At 43.6% G+C, this 21,541-nt stretch overlaps 1 protein-coding gene across 1 annotated transcript in view; it reads left to right on the top strand.

Annotated features, from left to right (window-relative positions):
• The window catches only part of ANKFN1 (ankyrin repeat and fibronectin type III domain containing 1), a 370,109-nt gene that overhangs the window by 127,081 nt on the left and 221,487 nt on the right, over positions 1-21,541 (top strand). Inside the window, exon 2 of the mRNA XM_080680192.1 lies at positions 16,008-16,048. The gene's annotated coding sequence lies outside the window, so the exon portion shown is untranslated. The remainder of the gene's footprint in view (positions 1-16,007; positions 16,049-21,541) is intronic.

Here is a 21,541-nt window from a genome sequence, read left to right as displayed (position 1 = left end):
TGACCCTCTCCCCAGTGCTGAATCCTGGTTGGGCTCATTTTTTGTTTGTTTGTTGTTATTGTTAATCCTCACCTGAGGATATTTTCCCCATTGATTTTTAGAGAGTGGAAGGGAGGGAGAGGGAGAGGGAGAGGAGAGGGAGAGGGAGAGGGAGATGGAGAGGGAGAGGGAGGGAGAGAGAGAGAGAGAGAGAGAGAGAGAGAGAGAGAGAGAGAGAGAGAGAGAGAGAGAGTTCAATGTGAGAGAGACATGTTGATTGATTGCCTTCCGCATGCTCCCCAACTGGGGCTGGGGAGTGAAACTGCAACCCAGGTACATGCCCTTGACTTGGAATAGAACCCATGACCCTTCGGTGCGAAGGCCGGTGCTCTAACACGGAGCTACACAGGCCAGGGCCTGGTGGGACTCTTTACCATGACTCAGCTTCCTCTCCTGCTCGGACCAGGGTGCTCAGGAGGGCAAGGCACCTGTCCAAGCAAGGTTCACACTCATGCCTTCCCCAGAGTCTCAATGTCTTGCTCTACTTCTTTATGTGTCTCCACCTGTCGCAGGATCCCAGGAGGCAGTGTCTACTGTCTTTTCTTCCTACACTGGAATTCTGTGGACCAGTGATTCTCCAAATGCGGCAGCACCTGGGAGCTTAATCGAAATGCAGATTCTCAAGCTCCACCCAGATCTATCGCATCAGAAACCCTGGGGGTGGGATCCGGGAATCTGGGTTCTGACATCTCCCTAGGTGAGTCTAATTAATGCCTGTGGTGAGTTTGAGAAGCACTGCTGTCGACCTATCTCTGAGTGATGGAGCTCCTTTGCTTGCATATTTAGCTCAGTGGGCACCTGTCCTCAGCAGACCCTCACTAAAGCTCTTGATAATGCAGCTGCAGCTTGCATGCTCAGATGGGAAATGCATTCTTTACCTTGTGCTCTTCCACCCAAACTTGCCTTGCTTGATTTTTAAGTCTCCAGACCTTGAGTGAATTATGCTACTTCATGGGTAGCAAGAGCATTCATCTCTGCCACCTCCATCTCCTAATGCGTTAGCAAATGCCTCTAGTGTTCCCTTTGCCTCTCTTATTCTCCACTCTTTTCAAGCAAACTCAGCAGTTTTCGAAAGTATGCTCCACCTCCTGACTTGGCTCCCCTACCTTTTTCATATGTGGGCGCTAATCCCCTTGGCTGGATCCCGGAGTCTTCCTTCTTCTTCCTCTTTGCTTTCAGTCCCAGTCATTTGTTTTCTTCCTGATATTGTTCCAGATTTGGTCCTTTGAGATCCTCCTTAAGAAGAGATGTGAAGTCAGCAATTTCAGAAGCTGCCAAACTATATCCACCGTTCAAACAAATCTTGTCCTCGTCTAGTTGTCCAAGTTGGATAATTCTCCATCTGGACTCAAATGTTATGGGCTTTTCCCTGAGGCAGTTTCTCAATCTCAGCACTATTGACATTTCAGACTGGATAATGCTTTGTTGTGGGGGCTGACCTGTGCGTTGTCGGATGTTCAGTAACCAGTAGCACCCCCTTCCCAAATCATGATAATCAAAACATGTCCCTAGGCCATTGCCTGTGTTCCCCTGGGGGATGGGGTGCAGTTCACTTAGCTTGGCTGTGTCATTCTCCCTGGGCTGTCCAAAGACTGACACATGCCATCCCTCATGGCAGTCCCCTGAGCCTGCTGCATTGCCGCAATAACCATGTTATCTTGGTACTAGTGAAATAATCCCTGAAGGATTCCACCCTAGTCTTCCTATTCCTCCCTCATACTCCAGTCCAAATGTCATGTAACCACCCAGTGTGGCTCTCCCATCCCTCCATCAGCACCTTCCTAATCGTCCCCCACGTCTGGGCATCCTCTAGGGCAAGCATGTCAAACTCAGAAGGCTCACATGGGCCAAATAAACAAGGTTTAAGTTTATGTGGGCCGCAAAAAAACCGAAAGCTTCAATTTCATAGAAACATAGGTTGATTGCGACAGAGACATGCTGAATACAAAGGGCTGAAATAAATGAGTAATCGTTAACATAAGATAATAGAACATTTTAATAAAAATTAATATTTTTTCTTGAACGTTAACATACCAGACACTGAGTAACTGCACAAATTAATAAGCGTAACACAAATAAACCTATTGTTCTTGTTCTTCGAAAGCAAAATATTTCCCGTTGTGCACACCAAACAAGTCAGTCCAAGACTAATGATGTGGCAATCAGTTGCTAAAATATTCACTGCTGGTATTAGTGGAGAGAAATGGTGCACCTGCGTGTAAGGCGCGGAAGTAAAATGAATGCAACCCGATTATAGTAATCAGTCATTAGCCAATGTTATAGTTCATTATTAATAATTATGTATAACAGGATATTGTAAAACTTAAGTTGTGAAATTTTTATTAAAACATTTCTTACATACCGTTACATTGGCTGGGCTGAAAAATATTCGTTGTGGGACACATGCGGCCTGCGGACTGCGAGTTTGACATACTTGCTCTAGGGCATTGGTCTCCCTGGTTTTCTTCCTTTGATTCTGTTGAATTTTTAAAAGCCTCACTCATGCCTTTTTTCAAACTTCAACTTCAAGAGTATTCAAAACATTTTAAGTCCCTATCTGTCCAACCTCACCTCTCAAATCTCACCATTTCTCTGAAAGAAATAAATTCTTTCCTTCTCCGACCTAGCCCAATGCCTTAGAGATAATGAAACCATTCCTCTTTAACTGACATCTGGGTCAGAGTTCCTGAAATCCATATCATGAATAGATATGGCTGTAAGAAATCGTGTCTTATTTAAGAAATAAGCTTTATGGAAGAAAGCCCATTTGGGACCATTGGCAGGGAGCCCCGAGCCTGAGGGGCAGGCTATAGGAGTCAGGAATCTAGTCTTCCCACAGCCCCTTGGGTCTGTGCAATTCCAAACCAGATACCGTATCCCAGGTTGGATCAGCTAAGCTAGAGTTCTCAGTGCCTGGCACTAAACCTGATGGCCAAACCCACTCACCCTCTACTCTGGATGGAATCTAGCGGGATTTTTTTCTTTTTTTGGCTACTTAAAGTTCAAATTACCCAACATTGGCCTCAGCAGCACATTTATGGCAAGCCAACGCCTCTGAAGCAAGTTAGAAACAAAGGTTGGCACTGCCCATTCCTGCAAATGCCAGTCACAATAACTGAACCAAACTCTACCGTCCTCCATCTGAGTTCATTGCTCTCCAAATGTTTGCATTTAATCTTAACATTTTCAGATAGTGCACTAACTTATTGGGGATTGAGATTCTAACTTTACCCCCCTCTTCTTCATTAGATGGTGTCGGAGTGCCAATTTGATTGATAGCTGGGGAGTATCCAACAAATCCAAAATACAGGGCACCTGGGCAACTTCAGTGGCGAAGCCAAGCAAGGGCTTCCCGCTACCCTCCTCTTAATTGAAGAGACCTGGCCCGATGTCAGACTCACATGACTCAGCTGTCCAATCTCAGCAGGGCCTGAGAGAGCAGACCCTTGGCTTGCAGCATTAACATAGGAAACCTGCCCACTATGGAGAGATGGCCCAGTAGATTTCTGCCTTCCCTGAGTCTAGGAAGTCAGCCTCTTCCTGGACACAGGAGAAAGTAAGGGAGTGGAGAGAGAGGCCAGATGTGCTCATTCCATACCCGTCACTCATGAGTGTGGGTGTAGATGTCACCTCCCCCAGGAAAACATGAAGACAGAAGAGATTTCTCTACTCCACAGTGACTGTGTTACCTTTTCCCTGTGTTAAGCAAGTGCTTAAGTGTTTCCCTGTGTGCCAGGAGCCATTTTAAGCGCTCTCCGTACAGGAACATTTAATCTTTCCAACAATCCTAGGGAAAGGCTAATATAATTGCTGATTTGCGGAGGAGGAAATTGAGGCTGAAGTCAGTAAGTTAGGATTTGAACCCCGGTAATTCATCTCATTCTTACTCAGTGGCTTTCTTTTAGGTCTTCAAACAAGACATGCTCTTCTCTACCTAAGGACCTTGGTGCAAGCTGGGCCTTCGTGCCTACAATGATCTTCCCTCTCCCCTTTGATGAGCTGCTCTGTCCCAGCTTTCAGTTTAAATAGCACTCCCTGGCAAACAGCCCTAATCTGGTGCCCCAGATCAAATCTGTACCTTCTATTTTTGTGGATAGGACTCATCACAAACTCTTAACAGTTTCAATTTTCTCTGCATGGAAAAAAGACTGGAGGCGATGGTTAAAACTCTAATATAACTGTGGGTTTTTCTGTTTGGTTGGTTGATTTGTTGTTATTTGTTCGCTTTTGCTTTTTATATTTTTCAAGCTATCCAGTGGTTAGAATGTACATCTTGTAAGCGGAGTAGTTCCAGGTAACAATGCCATTTGAAGTATGCTAGGGAGTGACGGGAGTGCGTGGAAATAAAGATCAGTGGCTTTGTGGAGATCATTGCACTGCAGGGTCAGAGCGCCAGAGCGGTCATCAATGCAAACGTGACAATGACCAAGAAAGGTGGGTGAGGAGAGGAAATCTGGAGGCTGCATGCCACAGGCAGAGGGAGGCAGAAGAGAGCCACGTGAGCAGTAGATGCGGAAAAGGAGGTGCAATTAAGTACGTGGGCAAGAGCAACATAACGAGTGTTCTGGAAGAGTACCGGATAGATCCTGCCCCTTTATGCAGTTGTGTTTTGGAAGTAGATACAAAAGTGGCATGTCCTGGAGAGGACTGTGCAGATGGGAAAGCCTCATCTCCATGCTGGTGAGAAGAGGGACTGAGGAGGAGACAGAGGTGAGCTCTCACCTTAGAACAGGGTCCAAAAAACACAACGAAAGGGACAAAGATGAGGAGGATGGAAGGGCATGGACCCAAGAAGAAGGAGTCTGGTTGAGGCAGGAAAGAAGTGGCCAAGGACAGCTTGAGTACGGCTTTTCGGTTGGCACAGGCACAATTAGCATGCATCAAGGAATCAGAAGTCTAGAACGCTGGCTGGGCACAGACAGGACCAGCTCCGTGGGCAGGCACCTGATGCTGTCTCACGGGACCCTGTGCTTAGTTTCATGCTCTGTCATCACTATCTTGAAGTTCTTAATAATTTCAGAGTAAGAGGCCCCGCCTTTTCATTGTAGACTGAGCCCCACAAATTCCGTAGCTGGTCTTGGACATGGGTATGGGTGATAGAGGCAGTATTGGTGTGGATAGCTGCTGAGTAGACAGACTCTGGTTGCTGGAGAAAGCTGGAGGTTTATCTCTTTAATTGCCATCTGTTGGTGAGCCACTGGGTTGAGTATTCTGCTAGATGCTGCAGAGATAAATCCTATATAATAAAACCCTAATATGCAAATGGACTGAACTGTAGAAGGACCGGTCGCTATGACACGCTCTGGCCAGCTCAACATAGGAGCTGCCCCTGGTGGTCAGTGTGCTCCCACAGGGGGAACACTGCTCAGCCAGAAGCCAGGCTCACGGCTGGTGAGCTCAGAAGCGGTGGCAGGTGCCTCTCCTGCCTCTGCAGTAGCACTAAGGACCCCTCGACAGACATCCCCAGAGGGGTCCCAGGCTGCGAGAGGGCGCAGGGCAGGCTGAGGGACCAACCCCCCGCCCTCCGCTGCCCAGTGCACGAATGTTGTGCACCAGGCCTCTAGTAGCTGAATAAGAAGTTGCCTGAGCTCATGCTCTGATTCATGTAGAATTTGAGCCACTGCTCTTCTGTTGAAAGAGTTTTGGAGCAACATCAACTGAGGCCACCTTTTGTGAGATGGAACTTCAGTGTGATTTTCAGATTTTATGTATATGGACTTCATCAGTTTTTGTAAGTGACTTCAAAGGTAATGATTCATTAAAATTGATGGCTAGGTATATATAAGCACTGGCCATCGATCAGCTTTCATATTATCCGCAGCAGATTTGAAACATACTCTGTTTCTTGCCAAAACCCATCTCTTTGACATTTGAATAATTAATTCTTAGGAATCTATGATTTAATTATAAAGGTTTAGACAGTTGCCTATGAGGCATGAAAGAGTTTTATGAGTCTCTAGACAGATGATAGAAATTGGAAAAGAAATGTTTGGAAGTAGAAAATATTTTGAACCAGATAATATTTTAATGATGTTGTGGAGGAAAGGGTTGAGTATAAGTGGAGCCTTAAGATATCCTCAGAGTGAACCTTAGCTATGTAGCTTTATTTTATTTCATTTATTTATTTATTTTATATACTTTGTTATTTATTTCAGAGAGGAAGGGAGAGGGAGAAAGAGATAGAAACATCAATGATAACAGAGAATCATTGATCAGCTGCCTCCTGCACACCCCTTACTGTGGATCGAGCCTGCAACCTAGGCATGTGCCCAGACCTGGAATTGAACCATGACCTCTTGGTTCCCGGGTCAGTGCTCAACCACTGAGCCACACCAGCTAGGCTGTAGCTTTTATTCTGTTTTTTCTTTTCTTTTCTTTTTTTAATTCCAGCAGGATTATTTCCTGAAAGCTGCTGGCACAGGATTCAGAGACCTTTCTGGACACTAGTGCCAGCTAATCAGAGAGAGGTGGTTTCCTCAGCAGCGCTGTTAGGAAAGCACAGAACTAAGAGCCAAAAGGTCTAACTCTGCTCCTAGAACAAAGCACCGTGGCCCTCGAGCCTCAGTTTACCCGTCTGCAAACAAAGACATCAGGTGAGAAGGATGTTAATGATGCAGAATGCCAACTAGTCTGGCCTAAAGTGTGTCACTGGCCTCTTACTACTTTGGAAATTCAGCATCCCACTGGGAAATTAAGCTTACTGGTGATTCCCATGCAAGAAGTTAACCCCTCCCCCCAAAAAAATATTTTTATTACAGGATGTGAAAGGAAAGGGAAAAATAGGGACATATAAGAAGAAAAGTGGATGACAATGGTGAAGACAGTGACAAAGCTTTAAAATTTCTGCAAAATCCTGGTAGATAACATTCTCACAGAGACATCTGGCTTGAGGTCCTCTTTTAGGACTTGAGGACAATGGAGGCATTTTCTACCGCAGCCCAGTAAATAGCTTAGGGTTAAACGAGCAGCTTGTAGTCAGAGGCCCCCTCCTCCCAGCCACCAGGAATCTCTCCTGCCCTCCTTTCTATAAGCATCATCTTCCTACTGCTCAACAAGTTCTCTTTGCTTTACTTTAGGAATTCACTTCCTCTCACTTCCTCCTACAGCAGAATTTCTCCCACACCATGTACTCCCAGTCCAGGCCATCTTTGCATTTCCAAATACTCATGATTATATCCTGCTAAACAAAAGGCCACCCCCTCTGGGTTCCACCCTTTAGTGGCACAAAGGAATTAACAGAGCTGTTCTAAATTCCACCATATACCACATTATGTCAAAAGGAAAGCACAGAGCTGTGACTCTCAATCGGGGGAGGGGGGATGAAGTTGTTTGGGGGCAGGCAGAGGTGCACACAGGGCAATGGCGATGTTTGGAGATATTTTGGTTTTGAGACTGGGGAGTGGAAGGGTGGGTGGGTGTATAATACTGTCATCTCATTGGTAGAGGCCAGGGATGCTGCTAAACATCCTAGAATGCACAGGGCCATCTGCACAACAAAGAATTATCTGACCCCAAATGTCAATAGTACCAAGACTGGGAAACCTTGACATAGAGATTTATTTTCCCATCGATGCACGTAAGTTCATCCCCCTGTAGAAGGCAGTTTAGATTTTAAATAATATTTTTTTCACCATGTGATGTTTGTTTAAAATTAATCCATACTTATCTTTGTCAGTTGAGGGGGTTTGGGTATAGAACTTCTAAATAGGATTTGTATTTCCTGAGGAATAATTACTCTGCTATTATCTCTAATAGATTTACCTGTTAGAGTATTAACAGTTACACATTCTAACAACTCTTCAAATTCAATGTCTAAATGTCGGCTACAGCTTTGGGTTAGGCCTACATCCCTTCTTGCCTGAATTCTACCCCCTAGAGAAGTGGTCAGCAAACTCATTAGTCAACAGAGCCAAATATCAACAGTACAACTGAAATTTCTTTTGAGAGCCAAATTTTTTAAATTTAAACTTCTTCTAATGCCACTTCTTCAAAATAGACTCGCCCAGGCCATGGTATTTTGTGGAAGAGCCACACTCAAGGGGCCAAAGAGCCGCATGTGGCTCGTGAGCCGCAGTTTGCCGACCACTGCCCTAGAGAGTCATTAGGTTCAATCCAAGCCTGCTACTCCTCCCGTATTCCCATCTCTCTAAGTGACTGTAGCACCCACCTAGTCCCCCACATCCAACTGAACACCTGTTTCTACACTCTCCTTAGCCCCTCTTCTATCTATCTATCTATCTATCTATCTATCTATCTATCTATCTATGTATCATCTATCAATCCACCTCTCTCCCTCTCTCTCTCTCCAACTTTCTCCTCTAGGTCAGTCCCTTGACATTGATATCTGGATTAGTTCAATAAATCATCCTAACTACTCATCCTTTCTCTAGGCTGACTTTGCTGCAATCCACAGCTATACTGATACCAGGGTGGTATTTTTTGACAAAGCAAATCCATTCATACCTCTCCTTTATTTTGGAAACCTTTAAATACCCTTCCTGGCTTTCAGGGTAAAATTCAACCTTTATCTGGATGGAATGATTTCACTAGAGTGACTCTTGCTTATCTTTCTCCCCACTTCTGGTTACTTTTTCATGTAGGATTTTTTGGTCTAGCTATTTTGAGAATCTTAGTGTTACCTCGGCTCATGCTGTTCCTCTGACAAGAATGCCTTTCCCCACCTCTTCTAGCTCATCCTATTCATCTTAGAATCTCAGTTCCAGCATTGCCCCTCGAAGAGAGCTCCCCTGAATCACCTGGGCCAGTGGTCGGCAAACTCATTAATCAACAGAGCCAAATATCAACAGTACAATGATTGAAATTTCTTTTGAGAGCCACATTTTTTAAACTTAAACTTCTTCTAATGCCACTTCTTCAAAATAGACTCGCCCAGGCCGTGGTATTTTGTGGAAGAGCCACACTCAAAGGGGCCAAAGAGCCACATGTGGCTCGCGAGCCGTGGTTTGCCAACCACTAACCTGGGCCATCGTTCTACAAGTGTGTTCCTCAAAATGTCAAGATAGGTTCATTGGCCATATACATTTGGGATGTTGCCCCATTTCTGGAATTTGTAATAAATATTAGACTATTAAAAGCTCTAAAAAAATATTACAAGAAAAAGACCAATTTAACTATCTGTGGTGTTTCACAAACTTACTTGATCATTTAACTTCTTTTCTTCACAACCTTATTACCAGCCTTCTTTGGACAAATCTAACTTAAGCTGATTGAGGAAAAACCTCTATTTTCCTGATACTATCCCAGGTGTAGCATTGCCATAGTACTTACTGCATTTTCCTGGAATTTTGGAGTCGGTCATTTTCTTAAAATACTATTAAGAGAATAAGTTTCTCATGCAATAGACAGACTACAAACATCTCGGTGGTAAAATAATCACCACGTTTTGTCCGTGTTATATGTCTAACACCTGGAACACATTTTAAATATGATAGGTACTTGATAAGTAAATACATTATTGGCCAAAAGAGTACCATCTACTTTATTTGCTATTGATAATTAACATATTATTTGAATAGTGTGCACAATAAAATTATTTTGCCAAAATATCCCCATATGAAAGACAGAATACAATTCATAATATTTCTGGCATGCTTTCTGGGGGAGCCACACTTCTGGGGGTTTTTTAGTGTCCTCGTCCTAAAGACTAGAGTCTGTGCTTGCTCTGGCGTGTCAGCTGGAGGTCAGTATGGACATTTCTTTGTTGATTTGGAAGTCATTTTTTGGACTCGTTGTTGTTGCTTTGTGTTTGGCTTTTGAGAAGGCTATAACTAACGAATACATCAATTGTCTGTAAGTTGAAGAGATAGCTTACACTCTGCATTTGCTAGGAGGATCCCAAAAACTTGGAGGCCTCCCTCAGAACACTCAGTTGAAGGGTCCTAGCCTATTAGCCCATTCACCAAGGAAAGAGTCTCCCTTTACCGTTCACCTCTTGCAGACCCACTATTACTAAGGAGGCCCCAACAGCCTACCTGCATATGAGCTGAGGACCCCTCCTCTCTTATGAGTCAGGAGATCTGGGTGTGTGCAGACAAGTAATAGTGGGGAAGAGAAAATGCACAAAGCATTACAGGAGAGTCAACAGACTGAAGGAAGAAACAACAACATAATCAGAACAGATGACATGCAAGTACCCTTAGGGAAGAAATAAAAAGAACGCAAAAAGAAAATAATGTAAATTCCTAGGGAGACCAGAGAACTTATTGCAAAGGAGCAATCTGAGGAAAAGAAAGAGTTCTTGGAACTCAAAAACATTGTTGAAAATGGAATTAAGTGTATTGCAGCTCAGATGGGAGAATTATGCCATAAAGAGGAAAATCTCAAAGAAATAGAAATTATGAGTGCAAAGCGAAAAATAGATGTGGAGGATGCATCCTATTTGTTGTTAGAGGATAAATGAGTTTGACCTACTTGAAGAGTAATTTGGACTCTCCATCTGGTAGTGAGCTGTATGTACCCTATTATAAAGTACTCAGCATTCTAAGAACTACCCCGCAGTGTAAGAGCGTGAGTCCAAAAATAAATGTTCAAAATGCTTTCTGCAAACTTGTTGAATAGCAAATATTCACAAGCGACCAAAATGTTCATCAATATGGCTGGATTCAATACATTAGGGCAGTGGTTGGCAAACTCATTAGTCAACAGAGCCAAATATCAACAGTACAATGATTGAAATTTCTTTTGAGAGCCACATTTTTTAAACTTAAACTTCTTCTAACACCACTTCTTCAAAATAGACTCTCCCAGGCGTGGTATTTTGTGGAAGAGCCACACTCAAGGGGCCAAAGAGCTGCATGTGGCTCGCGAGCCGCAGTTTGCCAACCACTGCATTTTAGGGCATGTCCACGAATGGATCCTACTTAGCCACTAAAGAAAGAGGAGATCCAAAAATACCGATTTAGAATGCATGGCCATGAAAATATCAAGAGAATAATTTCCATGTTGTAGAAAATCATATAGCGTAACCTTGTTTTGTTGAAAAAATTTTAATAATATATGAATATGTATAAAAGTATATGCATGCATGTGTGTTTTCATAAGCATAAACAACAATTTAGAATGTTACCTTCACACACTATCAATGGTAATTTCCTCCGGGAAATGGGGCTGGAGTGTTGGGTAAGTAAGATGTTCACTTCTTTTTTTAAAAAAATATATATATTTTTATTGATTTCAGAGAGGAAAGGAGAGGGAGAGATAGAAACATCAATGATTAGAGAATCCTTGATCAGCTGCCTCCTGCACTCTTCCCAGTGAGGATCAAGCCTGCAATGCAGGCATATGTCCTGACTGGGGAATCAACTGTGACCTCCTGGTTCATAGGTCTATGCTCAACCACTGAGCCACACTGGCTGGGCGACGTTCACTTCTTTATATGCTTCAAAATAAATCTGTGAGCTTGTGAGCTCTTTTTCTTCATTTTCATTCTCTTTTGTATTTTCCAAAGTTTCTGTAATAAAAATTATGTATTTAATTAAAAAATTTAACTGTTTTAAAGCTAGAAAGAAATCAAAACATAAGAAACCATTTATAAGCAAGGCCATGGGAGGATTCTCTGAGGTGTTGACAAAGGCACAGAGTCATGACTCAGAAAAAGAAAAAACAGTGACATTCTAATATCATAAGAGAAGCAATTGGAAATATTTATAAAAGTCTTAAACCCTAGCTCTGGCTGGTATAGCTCAATGATTACTGATTAGAGCATCGGAATAAGGATATAGGAGATTGGACTCCACGTGTTACATTATTCAAACACTTATACAATTTTTTGGCAAATTATTAAAATTTTAAATAGTAGACAACTTAAGCCAGATATTCCCATCAGCATGGAACACTCCAACATTACTAAATAGTCTATTTCTTAATGAGCTTCAACTGTAGGTTATGGATCATAACCAGATGGGATCTGCCATAGGAACCAGGTGAGCAGTTAAGATAGAGGAATAGTGCGGACAATCCCCTGGTGGGATACTCTGGCCTAGAGATCAGTTGCTCCAAGACCATAGCTGTCAGATTCCAGTGGTCATCAGAGCATAGCAGAGTGGACCCCTAACAAGGAGACCAAAGAGGGTACTCGGGGACTTTGTCCAAGGTCCATTCCATGTGGACCTGGCTATGAATTAGGCCCAGGTGCTACCATGACGAATTAGGCCCAGGTGCTACCATGACCCAAGGATGGTAACGTGCTGGCCCTGCACTCCTTCGGAGGGAGGATCAGAGGTACTAGGTGGTGGTACAGGGCAGAGAGTCCAGATGGGCCTCACATCTCCCCCTGGTTGGAGCAGAGTCACGCAGGATTGATATCAGAAGAGCCCCATCCAAGATCCCTTAATGACTCCTACGTGGTGGGAGAATGGGCTTTGTAGAGGTATATGCACAGTAAGGCACACGGGACAAAGCAGCCAGTTCCTCCTGCCCGGGGCCTGTGCCCTTGATGATGTCCCTTTGCCTGGGGTGCCCCACATTCCCCATTTGCCTTCTTAGCTCCTACCCAGGGGTAAGAATAGTACCTCTCTAGGATTGTTATGAATAATAAGTGAATCGGTACGTGTAAAAGCACATAGCACTGATCCTGATGCATTAAGAAGTCAGCAATGTTAGCTGTTTTTATTGTTAAACATGAATTTTTCTTCCAATATTATCCCAACACTGCCCCAATTAGACTTCCCAGATTTATTTTTCTAGATTGGAACATCAAAAACCACCTTCCCTCCTCACTGACCACCTTGTAATTTTGTATTAAATCATCATGTGTTCTGCCCTGGCCAGTGTGGCTCAGTTGGTTGGGTGTTGCCCTGTGCACCAAAAGGTTACTGGTTCCAATCCCAGTCAGGGCACATGCCTAGGTTGCGAGCTCAGTTCGGTAGGGGGCATGCATGCAAGAGGAAACCGACAGATGTTATGCTCTCACATATCTCTCTTCTCTCTCTCTCTCTCTCTCTCTCTCTCTCTCTCTCTCTCTCTCTCTCTCTCTCTCCTCCCCCCCCTCCTTCCTTCCTTCCTTTCCCTCTAAAAATTAATAAAAAATCTTAAGTAAATCATATGCTCCCTCCAAATTGTCTGCTGGTCTCTCCAACCAGACAGACATTATCACGAGGGCAGGGAATGAATGTATTATTCAGATCTAGCTCAGTGTCCTCCACATACCAGGCTCTCAATAAACACTTAGCAAACAAGTTAATAAGTTTAAGGACCCTCTTTCTCCTTTAAGAATTCAGGCTTTTCTTTTTCTAATGTAGAAATCAGCCTAGAAGAGCAAAGGTGAGTTTTTATGTCCCTCTATAGTCTATGAGACCTCACCACCCCATTTTCCGTAATGGCTTTATTTATTTTGTACCCCAAGAAAAATCGGTACTACTGCATTTAGCTACATAATGCAGTTTCAAGGGCAGCGCTGAGTAATGTTCAAAGTAATCAATGATAGTGCAGTGAAACTTACCCCAGTGAAAAGCTCTTGTCCAGTGAATTTGTGGATGGATAACAGATGGTTTTCTTTGTTAATACTTCCATGGCTACAGAAGAACCCGCTATCGGAGGCAGTAGTGAAAACTTTTCTTAGGTGAGAGCATTCTACATTTGTTTCCTAGCAACAAGTCCCTCCAGGGAGCCAAAGGGTACACAATTTCAGAGGAGTTTGGAGGGGTGAGAGTGGGAGACCTGTGTATATCAGGCGGGGAGGTCACACCGATGTTCCAAATTTCTTCCAGCCAGTGCCGCATAGGACACCTTGCTAAGCCACACCATAGGATTCAGCTAAAAAGGTCAGCTTGGTAAAAATGTATCTGAGTAAAGAACTTGTGTAAAGCCCTGTGAAAGAAAAATTACCCCTTTTCTTCCTGGGACCAGCAGTTCTGTAATTTAGCAGTTGGTAAATCTAAGAGCCTCACCCCCAACCATGTCCGTGGATAGTAAATGAGGAACCACGTGGCTTGCTAAAGCATTTAAGGACTTTTCCCATGTGGGATGATGCTCTGACTCAATTATACTCAGCAGTGGGAGGCATGGAGATGAGAGGTAGGCAGTCTGAGAGAGAAATATGAGACAGTATTACGGCTTTGACTGCCAAGAGTGGGATTCCTACCCAAGCAAGACTCTCTCCATAGCCACCTTCCTAGCTCCAGTGTCATAGACTTATCTTCTTTGGTTTTCCAAATTGGCCTTCTGATAATAATAATAATAACAAGAACAGCCCTAACCGGTTTGTCTCAGTGGATAGAGCGTTGGCCTACAGACTCAAGGGTCCCAGGTTCGATTCCGGTCAAGGGTATGTACCTTGGTTGCGGGCACATACCCATTGGGGAGTGTGCATGAGGCAGCTGATGGATGTTTTTCTCTCATTGATGTTTCTAACTCTCTATCCCTCTCCCTTCCTCTCTGTAAAAAAAATAATAAAATATATTTTTAAAAAATAATAATAACAAGAACAGTAACAACACCAGGAAGCATTTACCCAGTCCCCACTATGAGCCACCTTATGCCACTACTTTACATACAATGAGTGGCCAGATTATTATGATCTCTGAACGCATAATAATCTGGCCACTCAGTGTAGATTGACCATAGAGTTGGGATTTTAAAATAAGGTTCTTCCATGTATAAGAACTGCATTGTGGGTAGTTAGAAAGAAGCAGAAGACTTACTAGCCAGAGGCTGGGGGCCACTATCCCCTGGTCCCTTGACATATCAAGATTTGTAAGCTTTCCCTTATACGTAAGTACACTGAGTGGCCAGATTATTATGCGTTCAGAGATCATAATAATCTGGCCACTCAGTGTATATTATCTTCTTTAACCCTTACCGTGATTCTTTAAAGTAGCCACCAACATAATTTCTATCAATTTGCTGGTCACACTATTACTACAAATGGCAGAGTTTGGAAAAATATTGCCCGCCGAAGTGAACAAGCTGACTTATCCAGAGCCATGTGGGTAGGATGACAAGAACTTTTTCTAGGTGTGAGGACCCAGTGACCGAGTGGTCAGTCCTGGAGATGACCTGGAATTGTCTGAGTCTCAGAATGAGAAGAGTTCACATCAATCACAGGGACTTCCTGACATCCCCCGATAGACCTACTCCCACTGAATAATTGCCTACACAATTGTCAAGTGCCTCTCAAGCACAGAAGTCTGATTGTTTCTCTCTTTTCACTGCCTTCTGGAAACACTCCTCCCCAGAAACACTCTCTTGTTCACTCTCCCAATGAGCATGAATTGAGAAAATCATAACCTTTAGGAGGAGTTTCATTTAGTGGAACGATGTGTCAGAACTGGGCCTACAATAACATGTCCAATGTCCCTGTGAACCAGAAGCAAGAGTAGGATGACTCTAAGCCAGCAGTCGGCAACCGGTGGTCCGTGAGGTCCAAAAGGTTGGCGACCACTGCTCTAAGCCATTGAACGAGGCCCTAGACCAGCCATGGGCAAACTACGGCCCGCGGGCCGGATCCGGCCCGTTCGGCTGTTCTATCTGGCCTGCGGAGCCGAAAGAGCGGAGGGTTCTCTTGCTCTCTCCTCCGCTCCTTTACTTTGAATTTATATTAGTTCACACAAACACTCCATCCATGCTTTTGTTCCGTCCCTCCGGTCCAGTTTAAGAACCCATTGTGGCCCTCGAGTCAAAAGTTTGCCCACCCCTGCGGGACTCTCAGGTTTCCTCTCACCAGGATCACACCTGGGAGACAACGTCAGCCTCGAGCCATCTCAAAACTCTAAGATGTGCAGGGCGGGGAGCTGAGCATGAAATGAGATACTACTGTTACTCCCATGTTTTCTCTCTGGGCTAAAGCTTCTTGTACCTCCAAGAAGTTTCCCAATAAGTATGTTTTCATCTCTAGATTTCTCATTTTTCTCAGTAAGTGCTGGACCTTCAAGGGCAATTCACTGTCTTTTTCATTTTGAATGGTTACTGTACAATTTTGTAATGCACTTTTCTCTCTCTCTTTGTTTCAGAGGCTACCCTTTAAAGACAGACACTTCACCTGCAGCAAAATGTAAGTACATTTCCTCCTTGCAATGTCTTCTTCTCCGCTATCATCCTGAAAACCTCCCAATCATTAAGGCTCCCTCTCACATCGTTCTACTTTTAAAGTCCGGCTTCACAAACACGGCCATGATTGGAACTAATCTTCCCACACTCTTGATTTTTATAGCACTGTGGAGCATTTTATAAACCATTTGAGAAGCAGATTGCACTTGATTAGGGCAGATTGCACTTGATCAGGGCTGCAACTATATTGCATCTAAAAAGCTAGTAAAAAGTGCAGAGGAGCCCTAGCCGGTTTGGCTCAGTGGATAGAGTGTTGGCCTATGGACTGAAGGGTTGCAGGTTCGATTTCGGCCTAGGGCACATGCCTGAGCTGTGGGCTCGATCCCTAGTAGGGGGTGTGCAGGAAGCAGCCGATCAATGATTTTCTCTAATCGTTGATGTTTCTCTCTCTCCCTTCCTCTCTGAAATCAATAAAAATAATTTTAAAATATTTTTAAATAAAGTGTAGAGGAAAAATTAGGCAATATTCTTTTAGACATTATGACCCTTGGACAGCAAACATTTGAATATTCAGATTCTCTCCTATGGCTGACGAATTTATTACTCTCTGCCCAGCTGTTCCTCACAGTCACAGGCTGTTTCAGGTTGAATAGCATTGCCATTATCTTGATAATTCTTCCCGGTGTGCATTGCATTGAGGCTGCTCTGTAAACCAGTGTTCTTTATAGAATGAATCTATTATGTTTCTTTACTCTTGGCATTCCCAGTGTCCGTACCCAAATTGCAAATTCCCTCTATTCTAAAGACCCAAGAAAATTACACCGGGTTTGAGCAGGGAGTTTTGAGTATTTTAGAGGTTGGTCTAAGTGATTGGGAATAATTGGAAATGAGTATGAGAATGCTTCTTGCCTCTTTTTAATAAAAATAAAGTTTATATTCTCTCTAGAATAAATTGATCCCAGTGCTACACACAGATATTCAAACATCAGCACAAGAAACATTCACCCTTAAACCCCTCAAATATTACATCAAAGTATTATGCATTCCCAGGGATATGTTAGAAAGTCGGTCTCTGCATGATATTGCTTTGGTCTGTATTGCATTGTCAAGACACCTGCATGTTATGAATATTTTAAGCAGCTTACATGGATGGGTTCATGTTAGACTTTTATGAGCAGCGCTATCATGAGTATTTTATTTGTACACGTGTTAACCTTTGACCGTATTTTCTCTCTTGAATGTGAAAACTGTTCAGGAGAACATGTCTGTGTTTACTTTGTTTATTTCACAGCTCTTTCATCACACAGTTTCTGCTTACGTAGGTTTACTACTGCTTTTTAAGGATTTAATTTTAAATACTAAAAAATAGTTGCTATGTGTTCATGGCGAACATTAGATGGATGGCAATTTAAAGCAGCATTTTAAATCATTCTATGGAAACATGCAACTAGAAACACATTTATGACAATTACCTCAAGATCTCTTTGTCACAATTTTAGTTGAAAGCACCTTTACTGTCCCGGATTTGAGGGGTAGGGAGGGGAGAAGGCCAGCCATTTCACCTTAGAGGGGTGAATTTGTGATTGCTTTATTTTCACATTTTTTTCTCCAGGAAATACAAAGTGGTTGGTGACCTATTATACTAGTAAATATTCTGAGAAGAACATGTGGGCTAGATGGTCGGCATACTCATTAGTCAACAGAGCCAAATATCAACAGTACAACGATTGAAATTTCTTTTGAGAGCCAAATTTTTTAAACTTAAACTTCTTCTAACGCCACTTCTTCAACATAGACTCGCCCAGGCTGTGGTATTTTGTGGAAGAGCCACTCTCAAGGGGCCAAAGAGCTGCATGTGGCTCGCGAGCCGCAGTTTGCTGACCACTCTATACTATCCAGACAAAATGGGTCTACATACCTCTTTCTCATCATCTCTGCACAACTGGTAGAAACTTGGTCTGACCCGTGGAGTCATGGAAACACATTAAAATCACCAGGCAACTGTGACTTGGGTTCCTTTTGGCAACCGGACTGAATCAGCCCCTTCTGGGGCTGACATTATTCCTAATGATGATTGCATTATACAACCAATGCAAATGGAAACAACCTCATCAGCACCCCATTCAGAGGAGCCCTGATCTAGGTGAATGGCAGGAAGCTTTCAAAGCAAAGGCCCTGGAAAAGTGTAAGGGCCCCATAAAATCCCAAGGCCACTGATGGAGGATAGTCTTAGCCAAGTCAGGAAGGAATAGATGTAGATGTACCTCCAAGGAGAAAGAGGGCGGGTGATGGAAGGAAACTCAGGAACAAAAATCAGAAGGCTCCTGTGTGAGTCCCCAATCAACCCCTTAGAAACTGGATGCTTTGGCGGAATGTTACTAACCCCTTAGTTTCTAAGAATCTTTATTACGGGTGGGAGGAGGGGAAAGGAAAAGCTGTTCCTGCTTCCATCAAAGGGTTGCTGTGATGATCACATCAGATGATGTTTCAGAAAGATGTTCCCATCCAACAATGTTTTGTATCTTTTAGGGATTTTTGATCAGATTACTGGAGGCTCCCTCTGTTTTAGTGGGAGTCCCTGGGACTCTGAGGGCAAACTTTGGGCCTTAATATTAACACTGCATCATAGAAGAAAACAGAACCGCGCTGGGCCACATTGGGCCCCTGGAAAGACTCGAACCCACATTTTTTTGTTTCTTTTCAACCACACATAGTCTTTGGGGCCATGGCCTCTGGTGGAGGAGGATTGTCTTCTGGGTGGTATGGGTGAGAAAGTTGCCAAATGGACCTGAATTATCCCGAGGCCCGTAAAATGCGCAATTGCTTTTTAAGAGGCCTGGTGATATTGTGTGTTCCTTTCGAGTTTTGGCAGTAACGATTTTCTGCAATTTGTGGTTTTGCAATTTCTCTTTACGCAGACAACACTCTGGCTCTCATTCAATGCCCCACTGGTGGGGGAGGGGAGGGAGGAGGGAGGAGAGAGAGATTCCCTGGGGCTCCGACCACTCCAGAAAAAGAAGGAAATGTTAATGAAATAAGTCAGAAAGAATGCCTGAGACTAGTGGAAGCTGGTTGGTTAGGGGGGAAAAAACAATTGTTAATAAATTGCGTGGCGTGGTAGGGATTTCATTGGGGCTGAGGTCGGCTAGGCAAGGTCTGTTCCCTTGAAGCTTTCTTGACTCTCCACTGAGCTCTGCTTGGATTGGGTCTCAGTCCCTTCCTCTTCCCCCTGCAGTCAGCAAGGGTAGAGCCTTGTCCAGGCTAAACATCCCAGCTGCTTCCACTGGCCGCGTGGCTGCCTCTGGCCTTGGTGGGATGCTCTCTAAATACTCCACCTCTCGACGTTCGCTTGCCAATAACATCAAGTTGGTTTCTGTAAGTTACCTGGAGATCCCTGTCCCAGAATTCTTGCGCTCGTTCCGGCTGCGTTTCCCTCCTCTTCTTCAAGCCGAATGCTCTCTGCAGCGAGGTCCGTGGCCCGCACTCCAGAGGCAGGGCTCCCAAGCAGCATTTATCTAGGCCACAATCATTTGTCCTGTTTCCCGTCATCAGCTCAGGAAAGGATTTGCCACTGTGTTTGCTTATTTTATGACTGCTGGGCATTGTGCTGAAGGACTTAAAGTTGCATCCAACCCTAGCCAGTGTAGCTCAGTGGATAGAGCATCAGCCCTAGGACTGAAGAGTCTTGGTTTTGATTCCAGGCAAGGGCACATACCTCGGTTGCAGGCTCAATCCCCAGCCCTGGTCAGGGTCCGTGCAGGAGGCAACCAATCCATGTGTCGCTTTCACACCGATGTTTCTCTCTCTCTCTCTGTCTCTCCCCCTTCCTTCCACTCTCTCTAAAAATCAATAGGAAAATATCCTCAGGTGAGGATTAAAGTTGCACCCAGCATCAACCTTGTATTTCTTCTCTGTTCACTTCTTTATATCAACACAGCCCCCTGTTCTCCCTGGAGTGGAATCCAGGACTCAGGCCCATAGTTCGTGGCTTTCTGTGCATCCAGGCAATTGCACAGGCCACTTATTTCTTCTCCTTTCATGACCTAAATGTCACTTGCCTCTAAGAGAAATAGAAAGATAATTACTGCTCATGTTAATTGCATAGTTTTTGCATACTGGGAAACTATGACCTTCTTCCTGTGTGCGTATGTTTTAAAGTTTTCAGGAATTGTTTGTGCCTTTGGAAATCATGGGATTGAATGTTGGAAGATGCTTTCAACCTGGGGCAGTTTCGAAACACAAATATCTAAACAGATGAAAACAATGTACATTTTTACTAAAGTCCCTCAAAGGGGAATTATAGTACATTTCACAGCAAAATATACAAAGATTTCTTTACCCATATCCCTCCTGGTAACGGCACAAAAAACTTGCCTCTCTCCTGCCACTGCTCTCTACTAAAAAAATCCTCGTTTGTGTTGCCGTTTTCCTCATTTACCTCTTCTCTCCTAGCAATGCCCAATTCTCTAGGATTAATAAATTACTTGACTACAGCCCACCCCACGCCATCCTCCTCACAACACCCTCTCTGGGAGCTCTTTCTGGAGCCCAGGGAAGCCAAGTCCACTTGTTTATAGCTCAACCTGCAAACTTTCTCCTGCTAGCCTGAGATAACCTTCAAGGGGACTGGTTGGTTTGCCTTCTGAGGCAGCTCCGAGGTTGATATGACAATCCTCCAAATCCTTTGGAATCTGATTCCCTATACTCTGAGTCTTCCTTGTCCAGGCTAAACATCCCCGTTCCCTCAGATATTCTTCCTTTGACTTGGTTGAGTTGTCCTTTTTCATTTGTCCCAGTCGCTGTCTTCAATGTCCCTCTTAATGTCACAGCCCGAACCTCAGAGACTACTGCCACGATGGCTGACTATCACAGCGCCTGGAACAAAAAGCTCTCGTCTCATCCCGGTCATGTTATTTCTATCACTATAACCTACGAGCACCTCACAGATTTTAGTAGCACTTTAGTCCTGAGGTTAACCCTAAAACCTCTAGATACGTTATATAAAAGCTGCCATAAAAGCAGATGTTTTTTTCCAGTCGTGTATTTATGCACTTGGTTTTGAATGTAACGCAAACCTTTGTGTTTGTCCCTGTGATGCTTCTTAGTTACAAAATCTTGGTGAAAACAGGAGCTTTTTTGAATTTAAATTATTTTAAATCCTGTCCAAGTTTTATGACATATTTGATTTGTCTCTTGACTTCATTTAAAAGAGCGATAAAAGCAGTGAGTATCTGTATTTTAAGCTCCTCAGCGGTGGAATCATGTTTTATTCATCTCCGTCTCTCCTGAAATGTCTGCAACATTCTGTTGAACAACCAGATGCTCAATAAATGCTTTTATGGAATTAGACAACGAAATCAGACACAGGCAGCTTTCCAAATGCCTGACAGAGAGCTATCTTTAGAGTAATGTCTGTGATATCAGTGAAATCAATTCTTAGAAATGAAGAACATTTCCGTATTGCTACTGCTTGGTGCGTTTGTAGCTTAGCACTGGT

This window comes from Plecotus auritus, assembly GCF_963455305.1.
Source record: "Plecotus auritus genome assembly, chromosome: 7".
Lineage (NCBI taxonomy): Eukaryota > Metazoa > Chordata > Mammalia > Chiroptera > Vespertilionidae > Plecotus > Plecotus auritus.
Note: the sequence above shows the minus strand (reverse complement) of the source record. Positions and strands in the feature narration are given on the sequence as shown.